Source organism: Podarcis gaigeae (genome assembly GCF_964106915.1).
Source record: "Podarcis gaigeae genome assembly, chromosome: 4".
Lineage (NCBI taxonomy): Eukaryota > Metazoa > Chordata > Lepidosauria > Squamata > Lacertidae > Podarcis > Podarcis gaigeae.
The window spans coordinates 10,885,223-10,895,758 of record NC_139677.1 but is presented as its reverse complement, the minus strand read 5'-3'; the positions used below and the strand labels follow the sequence as shown (position 1 = coordinate 10,895,758).

Here is a 10,536-nt window from a genome sequence, read left to right as displayed (position 1 = left end):
GCCTTCCTCTTAGCATGTTTCTCCCTTTCGTCCTGAGTTTGAGCATCTTTGAAGTCCATGACACCTTTGGTAAAGGCTTTTCTCCAACTGGCCAGTGTTTCCTAGTTGTCAGTGCGTATACTACATTATTTTAGATCTGCCTTGAGAGAGTCTTTCAGCCACCATGAGTACACTTTGCATTTTTAAGATCGGAATAGAGTAGTTGCTTTGGAAGACGATCATCAGGCATCTGCGCAACATGACCAGTCCAACAAAGTTGATGTCAAAGAATCATTGCTTCAACACTGGTGATATTTGCTTCTTCCAGTACACTGGCATTGGTTTGCCTGTCTTCCCAAGTGATGTGTAAATTTTTTCAGAGACAACGTTGATGGAATCTTTTGAAGAGTTGGCGATGGTCCATGTTTCACAAGCGTACAGGAAGGTTGGTACAGTAAGGTTGGTAGTACGATAACATCTTGTGTACCAGTAAGTCTAATAGATAAAATGTGGTTCTTTCTTTCGCTTCTCATTTATGTTTGGTGTGCACTCAAGGCACCAACTTTGGTGTCATCCAGGAAATTATAGGCTCAACGGGGAAGCTTGCAACTGCAAGGACTGGGTTTTGTAGCTGCAGCCAGGAAGCTTGGTGATCTGCCTCCTCCACCCTTATCCCAAGTCTTCCTCTCGGATGGAGTAATTAATTTCTGACATGTCCTCTGCCAACCTCCTAAAAGGAATGCCTTTCAGTAGAAAGCAATGAACCTGGATTGGAGAAAGTGTTCCTCATCTCCTTCTTGGGCTCTGTAAGTCATTTGGTGTGGGGGAAAGGCTTTATCCGATTCCCCATCCTTCAAGTCCGACCCATTCAACTCAGCAGGACTTTTGTTACCTTGCCATGTCAGGGAGCCTATTACTATTTGTGCCTTCATACCCTCCAACATTTCTCTGATGAAGATAGGGACGTCCCATTCCATAATGATAATTTTACTATTTATACCCCACACATCTTACTGGGTTGCCCCAGCACTCTGAGCAGCTTCCTACATATATAAAAACACAACAAAACATTAAACATTAAAAAACCTTCCCTATAAAGAATTGCCTCAGATGGCTCCTGGGTCGGATAACTCCATACCCGCCAACATTTCTCCAATGAAAATAGGGACGTCCTAAGGAAAAGCAGGACATTACAGGATCAAATCAGAAACTGGGATGGCTTTTCTAAATCAGGGACATCCCTGGAAAATAGGGGCACATGGAGGGTCTATGCCTTTCTCTTGAAAATAGCAAATACCAAAGGACCAGATGGAGAGGTGAAGTTAAGGGATTATCTGTGTCAGTAGAATTTCTAGCTTGGCCAAGTATCTTTTAAGGAAAATAATGCCTTTCTAGCTAGCATCACTCAATGTTAGATTTAATTAGTTCTCATTCTAAAGAGCCTCCCTTTTCCCAGTGGTATGGAGTGAACTCTCTTGAAATTGAGACAGCAAGTTCTCTGAATGATCTGGTTCTAACAATTCTAAACATAGCATGGAGGATTCTGTTCTGGAATTAGAATTCTGGGAGCACTTTGTTCACACAGCCGAAGTAATCATAGTGTGTGTGGATTTTGGAAGGCTATAGCTCCCTGTTGGACAAGAGTTCAGAGCTCCTTGCTAGGCCCAGCTGCCTGCAAGAAATGAAGGGGAGCAAAAGCAGTGGTCTCCTTCCCTGTTCTGGTGCTTCTTTCTCAATAAGACGTAAGTGCAACAGGGGAAAGAGACCAGAAAAGAAGAATTGCATTAGACATCTGCCCTGATCTGTAATTTGGTTTTTCGAGAAGTAAATTGGCTTTATGTGACCACCTGTTTGAGAGCAGGAGGGTGGATAAAAATAGCTTTGTATTAAGACAGAGCTTTCAGAGAGGCACTTAAGAAAAAGAAAGAGAAGAAGAGACGACTGCAGCCTGCATTTAAAATACAATTAGTTCATGGTGGCTATGGACAGTCTGGTCCAAGCCACAAAGCTGTGTGGCATCACCACAATGCACAGTGCACTGTAACCGTGGTGAGGTTGCAGTCCACAAGCAGTCACTTCCTTCCTCACTGCTACCTGTAGCCCACAAGCATCCACAGACCTGAGTGCCTGTATATTGTAATATGAACTTCATGGCTTTCCTCCAATATCTTTCCATCATTTCAAAGGGTCCAGCCCATAGCTGTCAATGTTTCCCTTTTTTAAAGGGAAATTCCCTTATTCCGAATAGGATTCCTCACAAGAAAAGGGAAAAGTTGACAGCTGTGGTCCAGCCTCGTGTGAGCTCCATGGCATGGGCGTGGCTTCAGAGCAGTACAAAATGGACTCCAGGAGCCCCGAACGCCATGGCTGATGGCAGGAAGGGATGGTGGCACTTTCCTGACCTCTTGGCTGTGGGATGTAAAACACAAGAGCAGTCAATTACAACATTCCTAGAGTGTACATGTTTAGACATGGGGAGGGATGTTTGTCCAGCCAGCAAGTAAACTTCCTGTTTCCCCTCTGGGCTGGGGCAGACTTCCTCTGCATGTGACTAGAGGTGGGTGTGGCCTCACCTGTGCAGGTAATGATAAAAGCACAGGGCAGGGGCAGCCATCTCTCTCTTGCCTCTTTTACCTCTCTTGCCTCTCTTCCATCGAACAAGCAACATCTACTAAGCTAAAGATGCTCTCTTGGCTCCCAGCCAAGAGAGGAGAAAGGGACTATCTTCTTATAAGATAGAATCCAAATGTATATTACTTCACTGAGCTTAAGTCTGCCTTCTGGGATCTGATGTGAACACAATGTGAGGAAACTCTTTTTATACTTTACTAAAGTACTGTGTCGTGTCTTCTATTTTAAGAGGGAATAAAGGGGAAATTACCAGAGTGATTATTATAGAGGTTCTAGCGAACCTGAGCAAACGCTGCCGTTGCAAACTTAAAATAAAGGGGAATGTTTTACTCTGCTGAAATTGGGAACTTGTTAACACAAGTTGTATAAGGATATAATCAGTCAATATATCCTCTCCTGCATCCCTGAACATTCCCACATCGGCAGCAGAGATGTTGCAGCTTACAGGAAGGGAGAGTGAGAGAGGCAAGGCGGCAGGGCGGACAGCACTGCGAATGCAGCAGCAGAACCCATACGGTGCTCCTGTCTGTTAGGATATAATTCCATTCCACCTTAAAAGGGTACAGGCATGACGTTTGTGTATCACATGCCTGTTTACTCCCAGCACTGTTGGGAACTTCCGTTGTACAGTGGTACTTCGGGTTAAGTACTTAATTCGTTCCAGAGGTCCGTACTTAACCAGAAACTGTTCTTAACCTGAAGCACCACTTTAGCTAATGGGGCCTCCTGCTGCTGCCGCACCGCCGGAGCATGATTTCTGTTCTTATCCTGAAGCAAAGTTCTTAACCTGAAGCACTATTTCTGGGTTAGCGGAGTCTGTAACCTGAAGCGTATGTAACCCGAGGTACCACTGTATGTAGCTTTTGTGTTATTGCAGTTTTTCCGGAGACGAAGGCATGCAGACATGTTTTCCTTTGTTCCTGAACTATGCTGAATAAATGCTGTATATAATGCTTACATCTGCCTCTGTCTGCCTCATCTGCTGTGTGGAGATTTACATACTCTGCTGACAGAGCGTGCACGGGTGTATCTGAGGCTCTTGTCGCTAACTGACTGATGCTGTTCCACCAGAGTATCCCAACACTGCCAGCATGTTGCACAATGCCAACTTCCCTTGGCCCTCCCACTTTCCTTCCTGGTGAGTTGCAGTGCCGCTTGCTGCTGCCTGAACCATGTGGGAAGAACTCACAGTGTAGCGCCTCCCCAGGCTGTAAAATGGGGAAACGTGAAATATGGGCTTCTTGTGTTTTGTAGGACTTCTTGCATTATCTTAGTGGAGCAGGAAGGAGGCTATACTTCACTGGCTCCCACGCATGCTAAAGATAACTCTCAAAAAGCCTCTAATTTGGGTTTCCTTCCACATCAAGATGCCCATGCATTAAAATTCTCTTCTGAGAGGCCCTCCTCTGGGTGTCCCTGCCACAGTTGGAGGTGAGCTGCATGGAGACAGAGGAGGCAACATGGTTGTGGGACCTTTCCCCAGAATGTGCTCCCCAGGGAGGCTTGACCGGTGGCCTCTCTTTTTGCTAGCAGGCAAAGAACATTTTCGTTCCCAGCCCTTTAGTTTCTTGTGATGTTGCTTTTATGCTGGCTTTGTGTCTGCTGTTTCATTCTTGCATTGTTCTACTGATTTATTTGAAAATTTGAAATTGTACAGTGGTACTTTGGTTTACGAACTTAATCCGTTCCGGAAGTCCGTTCTTAAACCAAGGCGTGCTTTCCCATAGCGGCGGGGGACTCAATTTACAAATGGAACACACTCAACAGGAAGCGGAACATGTTCTTATTCCAAGGCAAAGTTCACACACTAAAACACCTACTTCCAGGTTTGCAGCGTTCTTAATCCAAGTTGTTCATAAGTTAAGCTGTTCCTAAACCAAGGTATCATTGTACTTGTTAACCACCTTTGAAAATACTTGCATTGATGGTCCAATTCCACAAACAGTGAGCTGCCCAAGATCACCTCTGTCTTTTGAGCCATTATATTACCTCTTGCAAATAAAGTAGCCAGAACTCTTTCCATGCCACCCAGAGTCTAACAAAGTGTAGGATCCAAGCGTCTTGGCACCTCATAGTGCCAAGGAACACGCTAGCATTTGCGTCCCTGAAATAACTCAGCCATCTAGTGGGCAGTGGGTGAAGTTTGCCTTTCAAGTTTTGTTTATATGGAAAGGCAAACTGCAATCTGGATCACCCTTATTAGGAATGGCCAACTTTCACAAAAGTGGCAGCAAGTTTTGGAAGAACATAACTCTTCTTCAACAAAGTCCCCCCCCCTTTTTTTAGGGAAGAGGAAGATAATCTATTTCTGGTAGTGGAGGCCAACTGCTGTTCGTTAATAGTCTTAAAATGGTAACTGTTTGCAGGCTAGTCATTTTAGAATGTGGTATAACTCAGGCTGCACAGAAACAAGAACTGACTGCAACTCTTTGGAAGTATAAAAGTGGTTATTCTGAAGCTGCATTTGCCATTGATCATATCTGTGCTGTAAAGCAGAAGATCATAAGAAGATTGCTGCTGGCTTAGGCCAAAGTCCTATCTAGTGCTGCACTGTGCATCTCACAATGGCAAGCCTGTTTGTTACCGTATTTTTCGCTCTATAACACGCACCCGACCATAACACGCACATAGTTTTTAGAGAAGGAAAACAAGAAAAAAAATATCCTAAACAAAACAGTGGCTGTATGATTTTTGTGGTTCATGCTGTGGCCACAGACATGTGATCTGACGGTGAGTTTGGGGTAGCCCAGGGCAAAAATCCTGAGGATCCATGTGGATCCGTGCTTTGTAACTACGTTTTTGCACCACTGCGGCCCCAGGCAACAGTGGGTGCATTATATTTTTGGTGCAAGCTGTAGCCATGGACATGCTATGTGATCTGATGGTGAATTTGGGGTGACCCAGTGCAAAAATCCTGAGGATCCATGTGGATCCGTGCTTTGTAACCCCGTTTTAAGTGGGGAGGGAAGGAAAAGCACTCAAGGGACAAGGAGCACGCTAGGGGTGGGTGGAGAAGGATGCTGCTAATAATGCAGAAGAGGGGTATAAGGGGAGAAGGCTTCTCTCCTCTCCCGTTTTGCTCTTTTAAAGCAGCAGGCTTTCTGTCCCTCTCTCCTCCCCACTCAGCGGCTCTTCTCCCACTTTGCTGTTTCAAAGCGAGCCACGGAGGAGGGAAGGAAGGGGAACCATGGATCCTCTGCTCATGACTGCAGCAGTCCCCCCCCCCCCCGCCATCCGTAGGCATTCGTTCCATAACACGCACAGACATTTCCCCTTACTTTCTAGGAGGAAAAAAGTGAGTGTTATGGAACAAAAAATACGGTATTTAGACTTTTTTTTTAAAAAAATCCTACTTTCTTTTCCTTTTTTTCAAATTTTTTATTTCAAAACCAAAAAAAATTACAAACATCAAATTCAAAATCCATATTCATTTTCTGACATAAATTAAAATATATCTAATTGCTCTATGCTTCCCTTTGCTATCTGTAAATACAACGCAATTAACAAATTATATTATAAATGATATTATAGGTTCCCAAATACCCCCCACTCCCCTTCACCCATGTGTGATCTCAATATTTGACTTCTTCCATCTTGTTGTGTTGTTATAATTTAATAATTATTCAATTGATTCTATTATTATTTTCTTGCTTATCCCTGCATGTTTTACACAATTATTAGAGGCCACTCAAATCAGAGAAAAATTAGAGGGTGGGATGGAGTGAAGGAATACATGAAAAAAATATGGTTCTGTTTGTTGTTTAGACTATTATGTACCTATGTTCAGCCCCACTGAACAAACTGCTCCTGATATATTTACTTATATTATATATTTATACCCCACTTTTAGCATCAGCTAAATCTATAATTTTTATGGTTTTTGAGTATATATGGCTCTAGGGGACAAGTGATTCAGGAACGTTTAGCTTATTAATTAACTCCCTTTTAATCTAATCATTGGTTTCAAACTATAACCAATTACATTGAAATTGCACGCTGTCAATAATGCCATGGGTTGTATTCAGCTAAGTCCTACTCAGAGTTGGCTCACTGAAACGAATGAGCCTACGTTAATCTTGTCCATCAACTTCACTGCATTTACTCTAAGTAGGACAAGCATTGAATACCAACCAATATATGAGGATTTGGGGGACGTTGAAGGAAATGTGAGAACTTAGAAGTTAGTATAAAAAACTGCTTGCTGTTCTTAAATGTAAAGCCCTTTTTATATACAGTAATTTATTTTTTGTTTCCTTTTATAGTAACACAGCAGAACCAAAACGAGTAAGGATTAATCAACAAATAATCAACAGCCTCAACAAATAAACATTAAACAACTGGAACGTTTGTTGCTTAATCTACAAATTAACTGCATTTCCATACATGCCTACTAAGAGGTTAGCCCAATTGAATTCCATAGGCTTATTTCTGAGCAGACATGTCTAGGATTATACTGTAAGCCTATTAAAGTACAAAACTAGACAAGTCTACTAAGAAGTAAGACGCATTCAACTTCCCGAGGCTTACCTCTGAGTAGACATGCCTTGGATTGTACTGTAAGCCTATTAAACCCTGCAGCCCAACTTAAATTTTAAATATGTATTGCCATTCTCAATTACACTTTAAAACACATCTATTCAACTGCTTTATATATACCACTGAACGCATCAGGACATATCTGCAGTGTAGCATTGTCTATTACCGGAATAATTTTTATTTTGATTCAGACATATGAATTACATCTTGCAAAATTGAATTATACGAGTGTCGTAAAGCAAATACAGTGATTTATAGCACAACATCAGATCATCTTATTAACATGATTTCCTCATTAATCACTCCAGCCATTACTTCCGTTAAGTGAGGGACTATGCAGTGCCTTTACTTTTCCGTCTCAACTGTAGCTTGAATTTTAATGCCTTTTCCTTTCAACGCTCAATGTTCTCTGCAGTCCCAGCTGCTCAGCACTAAATCAAATAAATCATGATTGAGGTAGAACATGCTGTGATTTTGTTTATTACTCAAGATGCGATACTTTTCTTTATTTTTAAAAAGTTAAATTGATTTGAAAGGGTACATCTGTGTATTGCTTGAGTACTGTATATGTCATATTCTTGAAATTTCTGACCTTAGTCTGAGGTGAAGGATTAGATTTATATTTTGTATTCTATTTATAGGTTCCAAACCATTTTGGACCTGATACAGGTGTCTTGACATGTGCATTGCATGTGCATTGCATGCTTCCAGCAGCTCTCTCCTCCAAATGCTACAGTTTGAATTAATTGAAGTTTCAGCCTTCACTAAACAGTCTTCAAAGGCAGGCCCGTGTTGTAGTAGTCTAGCCTGGAGGTTAGGAAGGAATGTGCCCTTGCAATCAGATTTTCCTTTCAAAACAGCTGGCAACCTCTGGTTCTAAAAACAGCACTGGGCCCTGAACTGCCCCTAAATTGCCACCTGATTCTACAGGAAGAGTGTATGTCTGTCTGGATTCTGAGATATAAAAATTCTCCAGTCAGTGAGAAGTTCCACCATTAATATCTCCATCTTATCTGGAATGAGGTTCTGAGTGTTTTGTCTTGATTAGTTCACCCACTGCCTCACCTGGTGCTCTTGAAAAGGGAAAAAAAGAGCTGAACATTATCAGCATAGTGACGACCCTGAAGTGTAGGTGGGTTCCCACAAGGCAAGACACAGTGATAACAGCAAGAACCTTTATTGAACTACAGAACTGAACCACAGGGACAAAGCGACTGCTTATATACATTTCTGAAGGCCTGGGCCACTCCGACTCCCAACATGATTTGCTGTCTAAACTTCCAAGCTGCAAATCATGACTCAGAGTTTAAGGGCCAGTGGCAGAGGTCCCAAACCTGAAATGTTCTGTGATTGGATATCATGTATCGAATCAGAACACAGGAGCTCAGAATCCTTAGTCCAGACTCAAGCTCAGGCAAACACAGAACACTGAATACGTAACAGGCCCCTCATCCCAAAATTTGCAGACAACTGTCCCAGCATTTCATGGAGATATAAGGAAGCACAGGGGGACACAAAGGAATCTTGTGGTACCCTGGAGCTTAATTCTCATTGGACAGGAGGCCCAGCTCCCAACCTATTATATGCCAGTTTACAGTTTGCTGGACTTGGCTGAGCCAGGATGGAGGAGATACACCAGTGTATCTCCCGCTATGCCAAGTATGAGTTAGTTAAGCTGGCATATCCCAGCTGCGCCAGCAACTTTCTGACTCAGCCAGAGATCTGCTGGATCCCAACCCACTCATCCGGGTGGACCTTGCCGTAACATTGCTCCCTTAGTCCTCAGTGCTGTGAGACCCACAATAACATTCCCTGCCTTCCAGGAATCTGTGCTGAGCCAGCCATTTGGAACACATTGCTATGAAATGGCCAACATCCATTACAGCTCAAGCTGCCTCTTTCTCAACATCTCTCGCTTTTAAAAGTTTCCGTTCCAAAGAACAGGAGGGGGCTTTTTACTCCCGATGAAATACCACTTTGTTTTCTTTACTCAGCTTCTAGCTGCAAATATTCTCAAGTGAGGCATGCTTGCCAAAGCGCCCCATTTGACTTCTCTAGGCGCACAATGTTTTTCAGAGGCTTTTGTTTTGAAAAGGCCGACTCTGACCACATGCATACTCTACAAACGCGCTGGCTCCAGTTTGCGAGGGTTTTCCAAACCGCTTCGGTCTGAGAGCACAGCAGTTCTTTTGTGTGGTTCTCCCACTTTTTATAGATACAATTACAGTGTATTATAAAGGCCCCCTGGTGGTTACAAAGCTATCAGATGTAGGATTTTTCTTTTTCTCAGCTACTCCAAAGGGGTTGTGTTAATTGTACTTTGGTTAAGACGCTGTATTATATAGCAGAGTGAGGCCCCTTTTGCACTATAGTGAAATAGTTGCATGAACTTCCAGGGATGTCCCAGTTTCTGTGTGGAAGGAGTGAGGGTCACTCATCTAATTGTCTAGACTCCCAACAAGTTTAGAATTCTGGAGACAGCTTCCGGGTCATGTGGCTAGCATGACTAAGCCGCTTCTGGCGAACCAGAACAGTGCACGGAAACGCCGTTTATCTTCCTGCCGGTGCGGTACCTATTTATCTACTTGCACTTACATGCTTTCAAACTGCTAGGTTGGCAGGAGCAGGGACAAAGCAATGGGAGCTCACCCCATCATGGGGATTCGAACTGCCAACCTTCTGATCGGCAAGCCCTAGGCTCAGTGGTTTAGATCACAGCGCCACCTGCATCCCAATAATAATGATAATAATAATAATCCTCAAAAGTTATGTCCCCATGCACACACTCATAACTCTGACATTCACTGCCTGGAGGAACATGAAGAGACATAAGGAGCATGGCTACAGCCACATAACTTTTCTCAGTTTCTGCAGAACTTGTCGTTTGCATGGAAAGGAATACCCCACGCTCTCTAATAATAAAGGTGATCTAAGGTGCAGATATTCAGCTGTTATTCACTCTTTAAAATGCCAGATAAACTTGCAACTATACAGGGTAACTGCAGAAGGTCCTACACCTCAAACTGGTGTAGGACAGAGTGCAATCTGTTCAGAAAAGAGGCGTTTTTTGGTCCCTGTGATTTCTCATTTTTTCCAGCTGGCTCCTTAACAGAGATTAAGGAAGGTGTTTGGACTTTGTTTTTTGTTATTGGCCAGCTTAACTCTGCAAGTTTATTCTGCCAAGCACAGGTCACTCTGCCAAGCACAGTTCCAGTAATTACAGTGACCTCTGCAAAGCTGGCATTTTTTAAAAGTAAGATTTCCTTTTGTTGACATTGTTGGGAAAGGAATATAAATCTAGAAAAGTTGGTTAAAAGGGTGGCTGCTTTGTGCTCAAAATGTTAGAACATCCTAACCTTTTGGATTCAAAATTGTCTGTCTCTTTTTTAA

At 42.9% G+C, this 10,536-nt stretch overlaps 1 long non-coding RNA gene across 1 annotated transcript; it reads left to right on the top strand.

Annotated features, from left to right (window-relative positions):
* The first annotated feature begins 1,576 nt into the window (after window positions 1-1,576).
* LOC310842914 lies at window positions 1,577-6,953 on the top strand. The gene is made up of 2 exons (XR_014563377.1): window positions 1,577-1,721; window positions 6,873-6,953. It is a non-coding gene; the product is annotated as an uncharacterized lncRNA (long non-coding RNA).
* The last annotated feature ends 3,583 nt before the right edge of the window (window positions 6,954-10,536 follow it).